This window comes from Sapajus apella, unplaced genomic scaffold (genome assembly GCF_009761245.1).
Source record: "Sapajus apella isolate SASKATOON/1434 unplaced genomic scaffold, GSC_monkey_1.0 scaffold2, whole genome shotgun sequence".
Lineage (NCBI taxonomy): Eukaryota > Metazoa > Chordata > Mammalia > Primates > Cebidae > Sapajus > Sapajus apella.
The window spans coordinates 57,464,137-57,485,132 of record NW_022436942.1 but is presented as its reverse complement, the minus strand read 5'-3'; the positions used below and the strand labels follow the sequence as shown (position 1 = coordinate 57,485,132).

The window sequence follows — 20,996 nt, the reverse complement described above, 5'->3', positions numbered from 1 at the left end:
CCCTATGGTTATTGCAGCATTATTCATAATTGTCAAGGTATGTAAACAACCATCGCAGGTGAATGGATAAAGACAATATGTATGTATGCAAGGCTTGCCACGGTGGCTTATGCCTGTAATCCCAGCACTTTGGGAGGCCGAGGTGGGCAGTCACGAGGTCAAGAGATTGAAACCCCATCTCTATGAAAAATACAAAAATTAGCTGGGCGTGGTGGCACATGCCTTAGTCCCAGCTACTCAGGAGGCTGAGGCAGGAGAATTGCTTGAACCTGGGAGGAGGAGGCTGCAATGAGCCGAGATCATGCCACTGCACTCCAGCCTGGGTGACGGCGAGACTCCATCTCAAAAAAAAAAAAAAAAAAAGAAAGAAAGAAAATATGTATGTATACAATGAAAATCTTACTCAAGCTTAAAAAAAAGGAAAATCCTGTCATTTGCAACAACATGGATGAATCTGAAGAACATTATGCCAAAAGAAATAACCCAGATGAAGAAAGACAAATACTGTACGATTTTACTTATGTGTAAAATCTAAAAAAGTTGAATTCTTAGAAACAGAGAATAGAAAGTGGTTACCAGAGATCCAGAGATAGGAGAAATAGATGTTGACCAAAGGATGTAAACTTTTCATTGTAAGATGAATTCAGTTCTAGGGATCCAATGTTAGTATAGCATGATAATTACAGTTAATAATACTGTACTGCATGCTTGAAGTACTCTGCATACTCAGAGAGTAGATCTTGTATGTTCTCACCGAATACACACACACAAATGGTAATTATGTGAGATGGCAGATATGTCAATTAACGTTTATGGTAATCATTTCACAATTTATATTAAATTACCACATAGTATTCATCAAATATATACAATTTTTATTTGTCAATTCTACCTCAAAAAAGCTGGAGAAAATTAAAAATATTGAAAACCTACTAGAACTATCACATGATCCAACAATCCCACTTTTGGGTATTTATCCAAAATAATTGAAACTGGCACCTGGCATGGTGGCCCACACCTGCGTTCCCAGCACTTTATAAAGCTGAGACAGGAGGATCGCTTCAGTCTAGAAGTTTGCGAGCAGCCTGGGCAAGATAGTGAGAGCTTGTCTCTACAAAAAATGAACAAAAATTAGCTGGGCATGGTGATCTGTAGTCCCAGCTCCTCAGGAGGCTGAGGTGGGAGATCACTTGAGCCCAGGAGATTGAGGCAGCAGTGAACCAAGATGGTGCCACTGCACTTCAGCCTAGGCAACAGAGCGAGATCCTGTCTCAAAAAAAAAAAAAAAAAAAACTGAAATCGGGATCTGAGAAATATTAGTATCCCACTGTTCACTGCAGCACTATTCACAAAAACCAAGATGTGGAAATAACCTAAATGTTCACCAATGGATGAATGCATAATTGGAATATATAAGCAAGAGATACACACACACACACAGTGGAATTTTACTCAGCCTCAACTTTAAAAGGAAGATAATGTTGACATATATAATAGGAATGAACCTTGATGATGTTATGCTAAGTGAAATAAGCTAGTCACAGAGGACAAATACAGCATGACTGCACTTTGAAGAGGTATCTAGAATAATCTGTCTCACATAATGCGAGGGTAGAATGAATGGTGGTTACCAAGGACTGGGGTGTGGAGATGGGGGTTGCTAATCAACAGGCATGAAGTTTCAATTATGCAAGATGAATAAATTCTAGGGATCTTCTGTACAACCTTGTGCCTCCAGTTAACAATACCCTATTATGCACACAATTTTTAAGAGGGTAAAGCTCATGTTGTGTTCTTACCACAATATAATAAAATTTTCTTTCAAAAAGAAGGCCCTGGCCAGGGACAGTGGCTCACGCCTGTAATCCTAGCACTTTGGGAGGCCGAGGCAGGAGGATCACTTGAGTCCAAGAGTTCTAGACCAGCCTGGACGACGTGGTGAAACCCCATCTCTACTAAACATACAAAAATTAGCCAGGCATGGTGGTGAGTACCTGTAATCCCGGCTACTCAGGAGGCTGAGGCAAGAGAATTGCTTGAACTCAGAGGCAGAGATTGCAGTAAGCTCAGATTGTGCCACTGCACTCCAGCCTGGGTGACAGAGCAAGACTCCATCTCAAAAACAAAAGAAAAAGGAAGAAAAAGAAGGCCCTTCACCTGACTTCTCTGAAGCCCTTCACTACCCTCCCCATCTCTATAGTCCATTCTATTTATCACTATTGTTGTTGTTGTTCATGTATATTATCTTTTTCTGCCTTTTCTATTTTTGTCCTTACTCTCCTCTCTGTTTCTCTTCTTCCTTTCTTCTTCTTCTACCCACCCATTTCTCAGCATTTTACTGGACACTCCAACATAAGAGGAGGGATTGGGCTTTATTCTTGTGAACTGAGATTTTTCCTATCTTGGCACTTGAAGAGTTAGGAAGAGATCATCACTATCATATAATTTGCAGTGTGAAATTTCAAGCCACAGAGAGTATCCATCTAGCCTCCTTCGCACTGTGGGAGGAGAGAATGAAACGAGAATTGTTAGAAGCAGTTGTAGCCACTGCGTGTTTCTCCTGGTTATAGTCAACCCAAGCCATGCAGCCTTGGAGAAACCAGCCCAACTACATGCCCTTCACGCGCAGTGCTGACTGGAAAGCACCAACCTTGTAGCCAAACGCATCCATCTGCTGAGCAGATAGTTTACTAGGAGACAATGAGACCAGCTCTTAGGTTAGAAGAGCAGAAACGTTTCCATTCCCCTTAGATCCTGACTTTTTTCTTTTGATGCCTAATAAATCATAGATATGAGGAGTCAACCTTTGACCTAGAATCAGGATTTACTAAAGTTTGGTATTTTATAATCTTTTGCATTTTACCAAAGTATTCTTTCCCAGAATATTTGCTATGTCCATGACCCAAATCCCAATATAATATACATAACATCTGTCAACCAAGATGTGGAGACCCAGCTGGTTCAGTGGTGAGAAACAGAATGGCCAGGGCATGCTGTAACCATATAAGCTACTTTGCTCCAAAAACAAAATTGATTAGAAACGCCAGTTTGTGTGCCCACAGATTTATAAAGGTCAAGCGGCTAGCGTAGCCCCTTGGCTGTGCTCTGCAGAGTTCCCAACTCTTGCTCACTGAAAGGCTGACTCTGCCGTGAATGCAGATGAATTGCTGCAGTTTACCTTGCTCGCTGACTTTCACAGGAAATTTAAAGCTCCAGTTGCACAGTTTATCTCCGCAGCCAAATGTTTAAATGCCTCTGCTTCTAGATGCAACAGTGTGCTAGTTGGGGAGCATTTGTTGGGCAGAGACTTCCCTTCAAGGACTCAGGGACAGCTTTGTCTGTTGAAGATTAACAATTACTATTTCTATTATGACCCACAAAGAGATTATAACCACTGATTTTACTTTAGGGCTTATCTCAGCAATTACAGTTTAGCAGTAGTAAAGTGTAGGGATCCTGCAATAAATGAAAAATCCACTAGGTGGTTCTAGTGTTCTTCTAACCAGAAACGAGCAGCGCTAAATAACTTACTCCATCACTTTGTGTCCCAAAGGCAAAGCAAAATATAAAAACGAACATGATTTTTGTTATTTAACATTCAGTCCGGATTATATGTGAATATATTAGTATATGTAGTGGTTGATCAGAAACTAAGCTTCTCTAGAGTGTTGAGGATTTTTTTCTGCCTCTTTTTTACATAGATACATGAAGGCTACATTTCAATCCTTTATGCTTATTTTTATGGTTAATAAAACATTAATTTATGTACCTAAGCCCTTATAGCACCTAGAACACCATTTTCTCAACACTCATTTGTCAATGTCCCTCATATAAGACAAGAGCTTTCAAATAAAGAAATATATTGTCTTACTTGCAGCTTTTTTCCAACTTAAAGCAATGCAGTTCTCATTTATAAAATTCTCAGTCATTGGTTTCATTAATATTTTCAGTAACCTTATTTAAACATGATCTGGGTTTACATGTCCCTCTTAGAATCCTTATTAGAAAATGTCTTATGGTTTAGAATATAATACTAACAATATATAAGTAAACCTAACTTTTTAAATGTGCTGAAGTCGCCCTGCCTCCAAAAATAATCTCAAAGTCTTACTGCCTTGTCATATTTCCCTTCAATTCCTCCAGTTCCAATGTCCTTCTGGTTTACAACTACAATTATCATGAAGTATCAGATGTCTTCCCCCAAAGTAGTCTGGGTAAATTCCCACAGTGCCAGACACAGTGCTGAATTCTCAGAACAGATGACAGCTGTTCCCTTCCTGCCACACTGGAAAAGTGGCACAAGGACAGGTTATGCATGGAACACCAGACAAATATCCATTCACCCTTGAAAAGCTTCCAAACCAGAAGACAGGCCAAGGCAGTATTCATGAACATTATCAGGGGTAATGAAAATGACTGCTGGTTTTTATTTTAAGAGAAAAGAAACAACAAAACGCAAAATAAATGCAAATTCTAAAGAATCTTGAAATGAACCATTTTTAACAAAGAAATTAGGAGAATCTTAATAATTATTATTTGATTACCTTGAAAACATTTAAGTGTCAGCAGATTGAACACAAATGTAGCTCTCTGGAATGGTAGAAATAATAAATACTAGGCACTTTCTAAGTACTTGCTGGTTACTTACTATTCCAGTTAAATATTTAAAAATTGTGAACACTGGGAAGTTTGTAATTTTTAATATTTAGTTTTATTTTTAATGACAAATTATAATTTTTGTTTTAACTCAAGCAACTCAGAAATATATGGAATACGAAGTGAAAGAATCTCCTTGCCATGTTCCTACTGCCTTCTGCCTGCCCTATCCTGGTCCCCAGAGAAAGAAATAACCTTTTACCAGTAGCTTGGTATATATCCTTTTAGGAATTTTATATGGCTGTTAGTCTTTATGGTACACTTTTGGTATATTGACAGGTATATTTGGGGCAAAATTTTAGAGTGTTTTGGCATATTTCTTTTTAATAAAAATCAGAATATACTGTCTGTACTGTTCCAGTCCTTCCATTTGCTCAGATGTTAATTTTTAATAAACATCTATCCAATCAGTAAATCTATAATCTGGTTAAAGCTATGACTAACATAGCTCATCTGAAATAGTGTAATAGGTAAACAAATACTGTCCAGCAACCAAACAGTAATTCCACAGTTATCTCAAGGCCTTTACTTCAGTTATCATACACTGTGAAGAGTGTTCATTATTCACATGGTAGTTCTTAATACCCTCTTTCCAAACCAGTCTGGCTGGCAGAACTTTCTCTGAAATGCTGGGGAGGGCAAGAAACTGGGTGGATAGATTCTTTTCAGTAGGGTAATGAGGGGAAGTACTGGGAACACTCATACACTAATGTATTTGATCCTGCCATATATATGACATTCAAAATTTAAATTCTGTACATGAAAAGCAACTATTTTTATCTTCCCATGCTGGGAGACACTGAAAGTTCTTGTGTAGCTACTGATTCACATCCAGAGTCCCTTCATGATGATGACAGTGACTTGTGAATATTTATTCCATTTCCTCTTCAACTTAGAAACAGTTTGACCCCTTCAGGTCTTTCTTTTGAGCTTAATGTAGAGCTAATTTTCCCCACCACTGAGTCAAAATTCTTCTGAATATTCTACCCCATGTCCCATGATTTGAGGACAGGAACTATTCCCAGCATCAAGCCTAGAAACTCTCTTTTCTTGATAGTAAAATCAGTTGTTTTACATGTTTAGCTAAGTATTTTAGTTGTTCTACATTGGAGGGTAAATCTTTCCCTCTTATTCCATCTTCGCCAGAAACTAGAGTCCACCCATTGAGAACTAATGGCCTGCTGATCAAAAGTTCCAGAGCCTGAGAACCTGGGTTTCATTCCAGTTCTACTACTTAATAGCTGTATAACTTTGGACAAGTCCTCAAGTCATTTAGCATCCTTACACAGGGTTTCCTTTTTTTTTTTTTTTTTTTTTTTAAGTAGAGATGAGGTTTCACCATGTTGGCCAGGCTGGTCTCTGTCACACAGGATGGAGTGCAGTGGCTGCAACCTCTGCCTCCCAGATTCAAGCAATTCTCCTGCCTCAGTCTTCCAAGTAGCTGGGATTACAGGTGTGCACACCACCACGCCCAGCTAATTTTTATATTTTTAGTACAGGCAGGGTTTCACCATGTTGGCCAGTATGGTCTCAATCTCCTTACCTTGTGATCTGCCCACCTTGGCTATCCAAAGTGCTGGAATTACAGGCATGAGCCACAGCACCTGGCCCAACCACTCAATCTTGATGCATTGTGATGGCAGCCCTAGCAAACTAAAACAACAAATATCCCTAGTAATTAGAACTTAATAAGGTCACAAATTATGAACTTCACGATCCGCTATCCATATGTTACAGGGGAAGCTTTTAAACCTCATGGAAACTCCATTACACATAAGTATGAGAAGAAAGAATAGTAGTTCTGCTTATATCATAGGATGCTGTGGGAATTCACATATATATATACATATAGATATGTATATCACACACATACACAAAGGTACTTTAAAAGCAGGAACATTATATAAAAGAGAGTATTTTAATTACAATGTGATGGTTAATAAATTAGTTTTAGGTAAAAATTACTTCATTACTTTCAATGTAACTATAACTTACTTTGCCATTTCAAATCACATTCCTATGAATAGGACTGAAGTGAATACACTAGACCTCCATTAGGAAGATTAAATATCATTTTGTATACAGTTAGTAATTTTCACAGGGCAAATTAATGAAACAAAATTAATGTTAATTAGATTTTAAACAGAGTTGAAAGTATTCTATAACTCACAGCTTTATCCTACACAATAATTATCATTTTTCTTTCAGCACTTAGCCAAAGAATTGACTCCTTAATTACCAAAATATATCATACCTGAAGAATAAAATCTTTCCTGCAGCTCACTGTTTCTTGGAGTATCTTCGAAAGCCACTTGTGTTCATTTGTTGGTAAAGAAACAAAAACATCGTTCCATTAAGTTCCAATCAGTAAGAAAAGCCTTTGATGGCTGATAAATATATGAAAAGGAGAGTGTAAAGGAAATGCCATCAGCATGGCCTATTAAGTAGAGGAACATTTCAAAAGAACCAACTAAGGGCTGGGCACAGTGGCTCACGCCTGTAATCTCAGTACTTTGGGAGGCTAAGGTGGGTGGATCACTTGAGGCCAGGTATTATAGACTAGTCTGGCCACAATAGTGAAGCCCCATCACTACTAAAAATACAAAAACTTAGGCAGGCATGGTGGCAAGCACCTGTAATCCCACTACTCAGGAGGCTGAGGCATGAGAAACACTGGGAGGTGGAGGTTTCAGTGAGCTGAGATCATGCCACTGCACTCCAGCCTGGGCAATAGAGTGAAACTCTGTCTCAAAAATAAATAAAAATACATTAAGAAATTAAAAAAATTTTTTTTAATTTTAAAAAAGAACCAACTATGAAAAAACAGCTTTTCTTTCTTTCTTTTTTTTTTTTTTTTTTTTTTTTTTGAGACAGAGTCTTACCCTGTTGCCAGGCACCAGGCTGGAGTGCAGTGGCACAATCTCAGCTCACTGCAACCTCTGCCTCCCAGGTTCAAGTAATTCTCCTGCCTCAGCCTCCCAAGTAGCTGGGTCTACAGGTGGACGCCACCACGCCCAGCTAATTTTTGTATTTTTAGTACAGACAGGGTTTCACCATGTTGGCCAGAATGGTCTTGTATCTCTTGACCTCGTGATCCACCCACCTCAGCCTCCCAAAGTACTGGGATTACAGGCTTGAGCCACCACACCTGGCAAAAAAAACAGCTTTTCTACTACACAAATGTGATTAGGTTCATTGATATTCAGAGAATTTGATGTTTTATAGATATAAAGGAGAAGAACAGCCACTTAAAAATATTCTCTTATGTACAAATAAATAGACCAACGGCTTCAAAACAGGTCAAAGAGAGACATTCCCTCATAGCCTTTAAGCTCACAAAGATTTTGTAGATGAGGCAAAACTTCAGAAACTACTTGAGGGAAGAAGTGAGAAAGATGAGAACAAGACAGGCGTCATAGATCCTTGCTCATGGAGCTTTCCCTAGCGAAGAGAAACACACCATAAGCAGGTTAGCAAGTAGATAATTTCAGGTTAGGAAAGAGTCATGAATAAAATTAAACAGGCTAATGGACTGGGGTAGGAATAGGGCACTATATTAGTTTGGGTCATCAAAGAAGTTCTCTTTAAGGAGGGTGTATTAGTCCGTTTTCACACTGCTATAAAGATACTACTCAAGACTGGGTAATTTACAAAGGAAGAGGTTTAATTGACTCACAGTTCTGCATAGCTGGGGAAGCCTCAGGAAACTTACAATTATGGCAGAAGGTGGAGAGGAAGCAGGCACCTTCTTCACAAGGAGGCAGCGCAGAGAAGAGTGTAGAAGGAACATCCAAACACTTATAAAACCATCAGATCTTATGAGAACTCACTCACTATCACAAGAACAGCATGCGGGAAATCACCCCCATGATCAAATCACATCCCTTCCTTGACACATGGGGATTACAGGTTCCTTCCTGGACATGTAGGGATTAAAATTTGAGACGAGATTTTCATAGGAACACAGAGCCAAACCATATCAGAGGGCACAATGATCTGACTTCTGAATAATAAAGGAGGCAGCCTTGCCAAGATTTAAAGAAAGAGTCGTCCAGGCAGAAGACACAACAAATGTAAAAGCTGTGAGACAGAAATGAGTGTGGGATTTTGAGGAGCACGAAGAAGGTTGGTGTGGCTAGAACTTGGTGAATGTCAGGAAGATAAGTTCAGAGAGGTGGGCAGGAACCCAGATGGTACAGGTAGGTCCTATCCATCAGTTTAAGACCATCTGTCCTATTACCTACCCCTGCCTCATTCTCCACAACCTCTGCAGAGTGATTCGTCTGTGCCATCCATCTGTCACTTCCTACACACTGTCTTCTATTATTATCTTTTTACATATAAATATTCTATTTTCCCAGCCACATTTCCTAACAGCAAGACTGGATGTTCTTATCTATAGATCTCACAGTACTTTGTTTATAAGTGTTTTCTTAAGTTTTGTGTGTGTGTTGTGCGTGTATGTGAATATACAACATGTAGCCAGTGAAGACGAGTATTTGAGTTTAAGCTTTGGAATCAGACTGCCAAGAATCTAATATTGGCTTTACTACTTACTAGCTATATGACTTCAGCAAGTTAACTTCCCAGTGACTTGGTTTCCTCATCAGTAAATGGGAGAACTAATTGTACCTGCGTCATAGGGTAGCTGTGAACATTAAATAGGTTGACAGAATGTGTAGCACTTAGAACAGTGCCTAAGCACAAAACTGTTACTCTTATTATTAGATTGTTAATTGATGTTCAGGTGGTCTGCAAGACAGTCAAAATTAAACATTGTATGGTTATATTTATCTTCAGAGATTCAGTGAAAGTACTCGATTTATACTAACACAGATTGCATACTAATAATTTTACATTTAAATATTTTACTATTAAGCAATACATAGAACATCCCTAATTCACTGGGAAAAAAGAGCGATTATACATCTGAAATAAGACCTAACAAGATAAAAGTCCCCTTCTCTGTACCCTATATGCAAACAGCACATCTAAAGGACATATTCTAGCATTTTAAGTGTACACCAAATATGGCTCTAGTTATCTTCATGGTATCTCCATTTAGTTTTCAACTAATACTATATTAGTTAAAGTTTTCTTACAGTTTTGCCTTTCAGTGTAATGCCTTCCATAATTTTGATCACAGTTTACGTGTCAGTGTTCATCCAGAGTCTCAGCTAGCATCTTGGAATCGGTATTTACGCCTCTCTCTTCCTAAGGTCCCTCAATGATCTTGTCACCAGTCTCATTGACTCACTTTCAGAAAAGCCTTTTTAATTTCTCCTATGTAACTTATTCAAATATCTTGGTTCAGGTACAGATCTGGATACCTCTCCTGATGCCACTAGGACAAGCCAACTAGACACCGTAATCTCAATTAGGGCATGCCATGCACATAGCACAAGGAGGTGTACACCATAGTCCCAAACCCAGTATGTCACATTTGCAGCAGCTCAGCTCAGCCATCCTAGTGCTTAGCTAACAGAAAGGCAAGATATCACCAAACAGTAGGCAACTCAGGTCTTCACTGTTTTAATTTGGAGTAAACAGTTCATGACTTTGGCTTTAAAAGAGCTATCCTATTTTTTTCCTTCTCATGCCTCATTTCTCCAGAGCCCAGACTTTGTACTGGATCAGATTCCCTTCTTAGAAGTAATATTTTCCCACTCAGCACTTTATCTTTGGTTTCTTACTATTTTTTTTTTTTCTCTTTACCATTCTGGCTCTTGCTGCTGTGCTTATCTTCAGCATCTCTTTTCTCCAGCCCATACTACACGCTAAGGCAGGTTATTTATTTTTCTCTTTTGCTCTTAGAAAAAAAAGTATTGACTCTTTAATTTTCCATTAGCCTTATTTATTTATTTATGGAAAGGAGATAAAACCCAGTGTGAATTTGTCTAAGTTAAAAATCATTTGTTGGGAAAAAAAAGTCAGTACTGTTTCTATACCCAAACAGCAAGCTATCTGAAGAGGAAATTAGGAAAATAATCCTAGTTACAATAGCTACAAAAAAATACATAGAAATAAGTTTAACCAAGGAGCGAAAGATTTCTGCACCAAAAACTGTAAAACACTGATGAAAGAAATTGAAGAAGACACAAATAGAAAGAGATCTCATGCACATGGATTGGAAGAATTAATATTGTTAAAATGTCCAGTTTCCAAAGCAATCTACAGATTCAATGCAATCTCTACCAAAATACCAATGAGTTTCTTTCTTTCTTTCTTTCTTTCTTTCTTTCTTTCTTTCTTTCTTTTTCTTTCTTTCTTTCTTTCTCTTTCTTTCTTTCTTTTTCTTTTTCTTTTTTTCTTTCTTTTTTTCTTTCTTTCTTTTTTTCTTTCTTTCTTTCTTTCTCTTTCTTTCTCTTTCTTTTTCTTTCTTTTTTCTTTCTTTCTTTCTCTTTCTTTCTTTCTTTTTCTTTTCTTCTTTTAAACTTTCTTTCCTCTTCCCTCCCTTCTTTTCTTTTCTTTTCTTTTCCTTCTTTTCTTTTGAGATGGGGTTTTTTCCTTCCTTCCTTCCTTCCTTCATTCTTTCTTCCAAGATGGGGTCTTGTTTTGTCACCTACGCTGGAGTACAGTGGCACAATCATAGTTCACTGCTGTCTTGAACTCCCAGGCTCAAAGAATCCTCCTGCTTCAGCCTCTGACCAGTCTGGATACAGCTGCATGCCACTGCACTGAGCTAATTTTTCAAAATCCTGGGTTCAAATGACCCTCCCACTTTGGCCTCCCAAAGTGCTGAGACTACAGGAGTGAGCCACCATGCCTGCCTCATTCTTCATAGAAATAGAAAAACAATCCTAAAATTGATATGAAACCACAAAAAGTTATGAATAGATAAAGCAATTATGAGCAAAACAAACAAATAAATCTGGAGCCATCATACTACCTGACTTCAAAATATACTACAAAGTAACAATAATCAAAACAGCCTGGTACTGCCATAAAAATTGACAGGTCAAACAGTGAAACAAAATAAAGTCCCCAGAAATAAATTAACACATTTACAGCCAGCTGATTTTTGACAAAAATACCAAGAAGGGACACTGGGGAAACAACAGTCTCTTCAATGAATGGTGTTGGGAAAACTGGATATCCAAATGCGGAAGAATGAAATTGGATCCTTATCTCACACCATATATAAAAATCAACTCAAAGTGGATGAAAGGCACAAATGTTAGACCTGAAACTATGAAAATTCTAGAAGAAAACATAAGAGAAAACTTCATGACATTGGCCTAGACAATGACTGTTTTAATATGACCCCTAAAGCACAGGCAACAAAAGCAAGATAGATAACTGGAATTACATCAAACTAAGAAGTAGTTGTACAGCAAAGGAAAAAATCAACAGAGTGAAAAGACAACCTACAGAATGGGAGAAAATATTTACAAACAATATATCTGATAAGGAGTTAATATATAAAGCATATAAGGAACTCAATCAACTCAATAGCAAAACAAAAATGAATAAAAACACACCAAAACTCCAATTTAAAAATAGGCAAAGGATCTGAATTGACATTTCTCCAAAGAACACATACAAATGGCCAAGATATGTGAAAAGTTGATCAGCATCACTAACTATCAAAGAAATTCAAATCAAAATCATAAGGAGATATCACTTCATACCTGTTAGAATGGCTATTATCAGAAAAACCAAAGATAGGAAGTGTTAGTGATGATATGGGGAAAAGAGAACCCTTGTACACTGTTGGAGGGAATGTAAATTAATACAGCCATTATGGAAAACAGTATGGAGGTTTCTCAAAAAATTTAAAAATATAAGTACCATATGATCTAACAATCCCACCACTGAGATGATCTCCAAAGAAAATAAAATCAGCATCTTAAAGAGATACCTAGCTACACTTTGGTGCTCACTGCAGCAGTATTCACAATCGCCAAGATATGGAATCAAGCTAAGTGTTCATCATAGATGAATGGATAAGAGAATGTTACATATACACAATGGAGTACTATTGGTTCATGAAAAAGAAGGGATATCCTGTCATTTGCAACAACATGGATGAACTTGGAGGACATTATGTTAAGTGAACTAAGGAAGGCACAGAAAGACAAATACTGTGGCACAATCATAGCTCACTGAAGCCTTAACCTCCCAAGCTCAAGCAATCCTCCCACCTCAGCCTCCCAGGTAGCTGTGACTATAGACTCACACCACCATGCCCAGCTAATTTTTTTTTATTTTTTGCAGTGTTGGGGTCTCACTGTGTTGCCCCAGCTGGTCTTAAACTCCTGGGCTCAAGCAATCCTCCTGACTCAGGCTCCTAAAGTGCTGGGATGACAGGCATGAGCCACCACTTCCAGCCACAGAAAACCCTTTCAAATATAAGGGAATTGGTTAAAAAAACATCTGGGCTTTAAGAATGCTGTCAGTGAGGACTAAAAAAGAAGTGATAAACATATTATTGGAAGTGGAGAAAGAGAGAGTCTTGTTATGTAGTGGCCAAATAGTTAGCAAAGTTGCATCTTGCATTTATGTGGAAAGCAACATTTATAAACAATGAACTTTAATATATAGCTAAGGAGATTTCCAAGAAAAGTGTTAAAGTCACAGCCTGATTTCTTCTTGATGCTTATAGTAAATTGTGACAGGAGAGAGATAAATTGAGGGAAGAACTTTTAAACAAAAAGAAACCAGAGTAGATGGTTTTGAAAATTCACAGTCTCTCCAGATGGCAAAAGAATGCTGAAAGTCATAAATGGCTGCTAAAACAGCGGCATAAAGTCTGAGTGTATACTGTACAACTGTTTGTTGAAAGCTCAGAAATATCAAAAGGCCAGAGTATTTTACCACACAAATTACCTTTCCAGGAGATTAAGGGTGTTTCTCATAGATCTTCTCAGTTAAACCAAAGGACCTTTGGGCCTAAGGATTCTGTCCTTCAACCATTTCAGTAGAAGCCAAAAATAGAGACGAGGTTATCTCACAAAGACTTATGGGTATGTCTTCTGTATGATGCAATGAATCACTGTGACATCCACAGGAGATCCAGAAAGTTCTTGAGAAAATTATATCAGCAGGAACAGTACTAGCTGGACCAAAAGGGACAGACAGAGTATAAAATGAAAGGAGACTCTTACGTCTGCTCAAATTTTACTGCAAGAAAGGAAGATAAAACTATTCATCTACTCTTTATGAAAAAAGAAAGTTGACTCAGAGGGTGAAACCAAAAGCAAAAAGTGAGGAGCTGAGAGCTAAGGGGAATTATTGCCAGGTCTTGAAACTTAGTGGAGCTTTCCTGGCTGATTTTGCTCCACTGGATTTCAACACTGCTTTGGATTGCTGACTCCTTTTTATATTCCATCTCGTTTCAATTATTCAGATGATGTACTGAGATTTTAGACTTTGAAGTGTTACATGTGTGCACCATGAACTTATACAAGAATTTTCATGGTAATATAAAACCTAAATTTCAAAGTTCATTAACAGTAAAATAGATAAATTATATATATATTCATACAATAGAATTTCATACTGTGATGAAAATAAATTAGGTTAATACAAACTATGGTTACAATGATATGAATTAACCTCAGGAACATAATGTGGTGTGAAAAAATGAAAAAGGATATATGCAAATGATTTCATTTTTATTAGGTTTATGCATTCAAGAATATGCAAACCCTAACAATATATGATTAAAGTGACAGGCACATGTGTTAAAAATATTAAGAAAAGCCAAAGGATGACAAAAACAAAATTCAAGAGAGAAGTTATTTCTAAGAGGGAGGGAAGATAGTGGGATCAGGAAGTGTATCCAGAAGACGTTAGAGATAAAAAATAATGTTTTTTTCTTATGCCAATGGTAGGTACATGGATGATCATTGCAGTTTCACTTCTCTTACTCTTGCTACTCCAAAGATAGTCTGCAGAGGAGACACATTGGCCTCACCTGGGATTTTTTTTTTTTAATTGAAAACCATAGAAACAGGCCCCACTCCAGACTCCTGAATCAGAGTCTGCATCCTAACAAGATCTCCGGTGATGGGATTTTTTTTTTTTTTTAATTTAAAACCATAGAAACAGGCCCCAGTCCAGACTCCTGAATCAGAATCTGCATCCTAACAAGATCTCAGGTGATTTGTTTGCACATTAAAGTCTCAGAAGCTCTACTTTTAAAGTTTACATATACTTTTAAAGTATTCTTCTGTATCTAATAAGTATTTAACAAAAATTATTTAAAGTATTGATTCACATTTGATCTCACATTCCACTTATGTCAGTGACTAGATCTTTGAAATACACAATTTCCTTTTCTTATAATTACCCCATAGACTTTTCTTTGAAATGATGACTGCAACAACATACTCCATCTAGAGCTCAGCTTAATGTCCTTCATAAAGTGCCCATTTAATTAATGGTTGAAAACTGATGATTAATTGGCATTTCATATCAGATACTTTTTCCCCTGAGAAAATGTATTCAATATCTCAGCAGACTAAAGTAGCCTCTTTTTTTTATTAATTAAATTGGCTTTTTTTGGAGACGGAGTTTCGCTCTTGTTACCCAGGCTGGAGTGCAATGGCCCGATCTCGGCTCACCGCAACCTCCGCCTCCTGGGTTCAGGCAATTCTCCTGCCTCAGCCTCCTGAGTAGCTGGGATTACAGGCATGCGCCACCATGCCCAGCTAATTTTTTGTAGTTTTAGTAGAGACGGGGTTTCACCATGTTGACCAGGATGGTCTCGATCTCTTGACCTCGTGATCCACCCGCCTCGGCCTCCCAAAGTGCTGGGATTACAGGCTTGAGCCACCGCGCCCGGCCAAAGTAGCCTCTTTTAACAAGATACAATAATATCAATCAACTTACTTACATCATATCACATTTGACATTAACTGTACAGGAGTTTTCTTTGGGAATTATGATTAATCATTTAAGTTCTCATGATTTCTGTAAGAATTATTTCATCTAAGGGTATCTAAAACAGATGTGGGAAATAGGCTTTGGACCATTAACAGAGTATCAAAATTTGTCCTTAACCTGCCATTAAAAACTGAACAAAAGTCTGGACATAGTGGCTCATGCCTGTCATCCCAGCACTTTGGGAGGCCAAGGCCGATGGGTCACCTAAAGTCAGGAGTTCAAAACTAACCTGGCCAACATGGTAAAACCCCATCTCCACTAAAAATACAAAAATTAGCCAGGAATGGAAGTGTGCGCCTGTAGTCTCAGCTACTCGGGAGGCTGAGGCAGGAGAACCGCTTGAACCCAGGAGGTGGAGGTTGCAGTGAGCCAAGATCGTGCCACTGCATTCCTAGCCCAGGACTTCAAGGCTGCAGTGAGATAGCTCCCGAGTAGCTGGGACCACAGGTACATGCTACAGTGCCCAGGTAATTTTTTAAATTTTTAGTAGAGAAAGAGTCTCACTATGTTCCTAGCCTGGTCTCAAACTCCTGAGCTCAAGCCATCCTCCCTCCTCAGCCTCCCAAAGTGCTGGGATTACAGACATGAGCCACCATGCCTGGCCTAAAAAAAAAAAAAAAAGTAACTGAACAAAATATATAATACAGCTGTTTTCAAACATTAGATTATCGGCAGCATAGGACTGTGATCTCTGAGAGGATGAAGACAAATAAAGTGATTTCTACAACTGTCCCAGGTTTCTTCCTGGAGGCAATTTATGGTCCATAAGCAGAGGGAAGGGTAACCCAAAAGAGTTTAGATTTACTTCCCTGCTGGCTCAGAGGTCAGAGATGGGAGTTTGGAGAGGCTCAGCCGGAAAGCTGCAGGGCAAAGATCTAGAAATTTGGACTATTGATCTAGATTTGTATTGGCCTCCTGCCCAAACCAAAATTAATATTTTTAAGGAAGTCAAAATCCAGATGACCTAGCATTTATAATCTTCAGAGTTCTATCAACAATTACTAGACAAGATACAAGAAAATGTGACATATTATGAGGAAGAAAAATAACATTAAATACCAATAGATTCAGAAATGACGGAGATAATGGAACTAGTATACAAGGATGTTAAAATACCTATGTGCAAGTATTTAAAGGAAATATGAAATGAGAAGAGAAATTGAAGATTTTTTTAAAGCCCAAATGTGATTTCTAAAGATAAAAAAAATAGACTGTCTGACATGAAAACGTGACTATTCGGACAAAAAGAAAAAAGTCCATGAACTTGAAGACATAGTAATAGAATCATCCAAAATGAAGTATGTAGAAAAAAAAGAATAGTGAAAAAATCAGCAGAGCCTAAGTTACCTGTGGAATAATGTCAAGCAGTCTAACATATGTATATTTGGGAAAATATATGCATACATTAAAAAATGGATGGGGGAGAATATTACAAGAAATAATGGCCACCAAATTGTGTAAATGTGATGTGAATATAAACCCACAAATCCAAAACTTCAACAAACTTCAAGCAAGATGAGCGTGCACTCACACATACCCACACACAGAGCTTACACATAATTACATATTAACCACAGAGTAATTAAATTGCTTTAAAAAATTCCTATAAGCATCCAGATAAAAAAGACACTTCACAAAGTAAAAGAACACAAAGGAATAAAGGTAAGAAGTTCTGCAGCTTTCTTGTCATCAACTATGAAAACCGGAGGATGATGAAACAACATCTCCAAAATTCTGAATGAAAAAGCTGCCCATATAGATCTATATCCAGTAAGTATATCCTTCAAAACTAAAAGTGATATAAAATGTTTTTAGTGAAAAAAATCTGAAATAAATCATTGCCAGCAGATCTTTACTGTAAGAAATGTTAAAGGAAGTTCTTCTGCAAGAAAGAAAATGATACCACATAAAAACTCAGGTCTACACAAAGAAATGATGTCATGTAAATGTTAAATATATGGATAAATATAAAATACTTTTTCTTATTTAAAAAATTTATTTCAAAGATTTGGCTATTTAAAGCAAAAATAATAACAGTGTATCATGGGGGTTTTTGTCATATATAGAAGTAAAATTTATTATCACAATAGCAGGAAAAATAAGGAAATAGAAGTATAACTATTGTAAGGATTACATTATACCTTAAGTGGTATATTATTTAAAGATAAAAAATAGAATATCAGACATAAAAACATGACTGTATTAAGAGCGCTTAGACACTATAAAAGAAAAAGGAATATAGAAATTTATTTCAAATTTCATGTGAGTACCCCAAACTCACAGATCCAAAACTTCAACAAACCTCAAGCAGGATAAGCACATGTGTGCGCGCGCGTGTGCACACACACACACACACACACACACACACACAGAGGTTACACATAATCACGTATTAACCAGAGCATAATCAAATTGCTAAAAAAAAAAAAAGCATGCTAAGACTGGAATCTGCAGGGCAAAGATCCTCTAAAAATAAACTACAATTTCATACTTTAAGACTTGGGGCACCAACCAAAATTAGGTAAATAAATTTAAAAGGAGATATAACTAATAAACCAATAATGGAAATAAAATGGAATATTAGAACAAGTAATTAATTCAAAAGAAGGCAGAAACTGAGGGAAAAAAACAAGAATAGATGGGATAAATAGAAAACAAGTAGCAGGATAGAGATATAAATTCAACCGTATCTAAACTGCATTAAATGTAATTTAAAAGACAAAGACTAGATTTAAAAATTTAAAAAGCAATACCCAACTATATGCTGTCTATGAAAGCATCTACTTTAAATGTAAATTCATAGATAGATTAAAACAAACTATACATTTCCTGGTATAGGAATTTACACTATAGATACTTGCTATCTCTCCCATATTATGTAAGGTAAATATTAAGTAAATATCCCAAATTCCATAGTTTGATGAGTTCATCAATTACAACTTTATGTTGAATATTACTGAATCTATATCATGCTTTAAATCATTATTCACCAAGTTCTTTCTTAAGCGATCAATGGCTATTGACTCTGAGTATAAAGTATAAATTGCTATTTCAGATGTTTACATTTTATTTTAGAAAACCAGAAGTTTTAGAGTCGCATGAACGCTTTATTTCTATACTTTTTTTTCCTATTTTCTACTGACCCAGAATATTCATCCAGAATGATATCTCACTTTTCTCAAAGCAGCGTTTTTTCTTCGGTGGCAACCATTTATTGATATTAGACCTGACTTGACTAATGTGCTAATTATAAGCCTGTCCCTTTTTTATTTGATTTTTAAGTGTGAAATCAGAGTTTGATGATCACCTCTTCTAGAACTCCCATTATAATATGTGGCATTTAAACACACTGAAAGTGAAGTTTGCATTTTCATGCTTATATATGAATGGATAAATGCCTTCAGTTTTTCACAACTAAATTTAAACGTTCTGGAATCTTTGCCTTTAGAATGTGCTAATCATATACCACAAAATGGCACTGACTTCTATAGAAAATAACTCAGCCAAGGATGCTATGTTCCATCTTTGCAGTGAAATGCAAATTTCTTAAAAGATTGAACAATTTCATCAAATAATTTAAGTTTTACATTTGGGGCACTGAAAGCATACAAAAATATTCTCTGAACTGCTGGAATTTTCAAGTATTTAGAACTAATAATTTTGATTCACTTTAAACCTTAACCTTTAGAATTTTATTGTATGACAGTGAATACATACTATGAATAGCCAATGATGCTGTCTCTTTTGCTCACATTATTTATTTCCATTATATTATTGCCAGCTAAATATGCTCATACATGCTGATGCATTTTCATTGATTGAGAAGTGTCGATATTTCCCTTCAATTTCTTTGTTTGCTTACTTCCAATCTAACCTTGTTTTGACTTTGGAGCACTGTGTACGTGACATAAAGAAAATAGTTAGTCTAATAGCTAATTACTTCAAAGCAAAACAAAATAAATAAATGTTTAGAAAGCTTTTAAATCTTAAACTACAAATGAGCAACTGTTTTTCAATTAAGAAACTTTATCAATTCACATTCTGCTATTGTTTATCAAAATGAATAAGACTTAGCATGTGCCCTTTCCTGCTTCTGTTTTGATAATAAATGTTTCCCTGAGCCGTGTGTTTTTTATTACTGAAATTTTATGGCACTTACATAGAGCATGTTTTCCTTTCATTATCTGAAAATGCATCTCTGGGCCCTTCTTTGTATGATTTTTTCACAGTAGCCTCTCCTCTCCCAGCACCTGCAGTTGGGTGGTTATAAACAGTCAGGATCTTTGTAATTACAAAAGAAAAAGAGCAACTAGGCAGGCTCTTCTTTAGGTCTATTTTGTACATTCTCCTCTTTGACTCAGAAACCTCTGTGTAGATAAGCACCTTACTATAAAAGTGAATGTCTTTCACTAGAAGGAGTAGCCTAGATATCTCTTCTTGTTGCTTCTTCTGAAATTAGAAAAAAATCAAGGAGATTCTACTAACTGCCTTCCCAAGGCCTTCTAACACGACTAGACTTGGCTTAGCATTTCCAATCTCAGTAAAAACTTCTGGGGAGGGGTGCCCACCTGAATTCCTCCATGCCCTGTCTCAGTGTCCACCCTATCTCCCCATCCCCTAGGCTGCAGCTCTAGGAATTAGTTCCTCAGCTGAAACTAAACACCAGCCAATAGTGTAAGGATCAACATTTTATTAACACGAGATGAATCTCAGGTACTTGGAGCATATCAAATGCCTTTCCTTCTCTTGTCTTATAGACATGATTATTTTTCACTTTAAGCACTTAAAAGTTGGCTTATCTATATGCTTTTTAAAAATTTTATCCTTCATCTATTACTATGAAGAAGCAGTTGTCAAGTACATGCTTTGGAATTGGGGTAGATTACTCAGCATATGGTTTGGTGGATGAATGAAGCTGCCCTATTATTCAGCCCATGCCTCCGTTTACAAATCCTGGGTGATCTGGCCCCTGCCTGCACTCCCTGCTCCCTCCACCCAACCACACTGGCCTTCCTGCAAGTCTACAAATCACACCCAGCTCTCTCTCACTGCAGGTGTGTGTTTACTCTTATCTCAGTCCGAATGTTTTTTTCTCCAAGCATATGGCTGATTCCTTCACTTCATTCAGATATCTGCTCCAAGGGCTCCTCTTCAGAGACGCACCTGTGACCATTGTACATAAAATAACAAAAACCAAACCAAAATGCTTTCTGTGACTTTCCCTTCATAGCCCTTTTCACCACATAATAGTATACTACATATTTGTGTCTTTGTTTGTTAACTCTTTCCCCCACTAGGAAGTAAGCCCCTGAGGGTAGAGACTTTATTCTGTACACCCTTATGCCAGGGCTTGGCACATCATAGTCACTCGGAAAACATTTGGTGACTGCAAGGCAGGAAGGCAAAAAAGAAGGAAGCGGGAGGGAAGAAAGGAACGCAGGCAAGAAGAT

General features: G+C 37.2%; 1 protein-coding gene and 1 long non-coding RNA gene across 30 annotated transcripts in view; one reads left to right on the top strand and one right to left on the bottom strand.

The window, feature by feature from the left end:
* ANKS1B (ankyrin repeat and sterile alpha motif domain containing 1B) overlaps positions 1-20,996 on the top strand; it is a 1,261,971-nt gene that overhangs the window by 987,674 nt on the left and 253,301 nt on the right. The gene's annotated exons all lie outside the window — the stretch shown is intronic.
* LOC116556344 lies at positions 7,460-8,110 on the bottom strand. Its single transcript, XR_004270951.1, has 2 exons — positions 7,830-8,110; positions 7,460-7,492 (listed from the first exon to the last, which is right to left on the bottom strand). It is a non-coding gene; the product is annotated as an uncharacterized LOC116556344 (long non-coding RNA).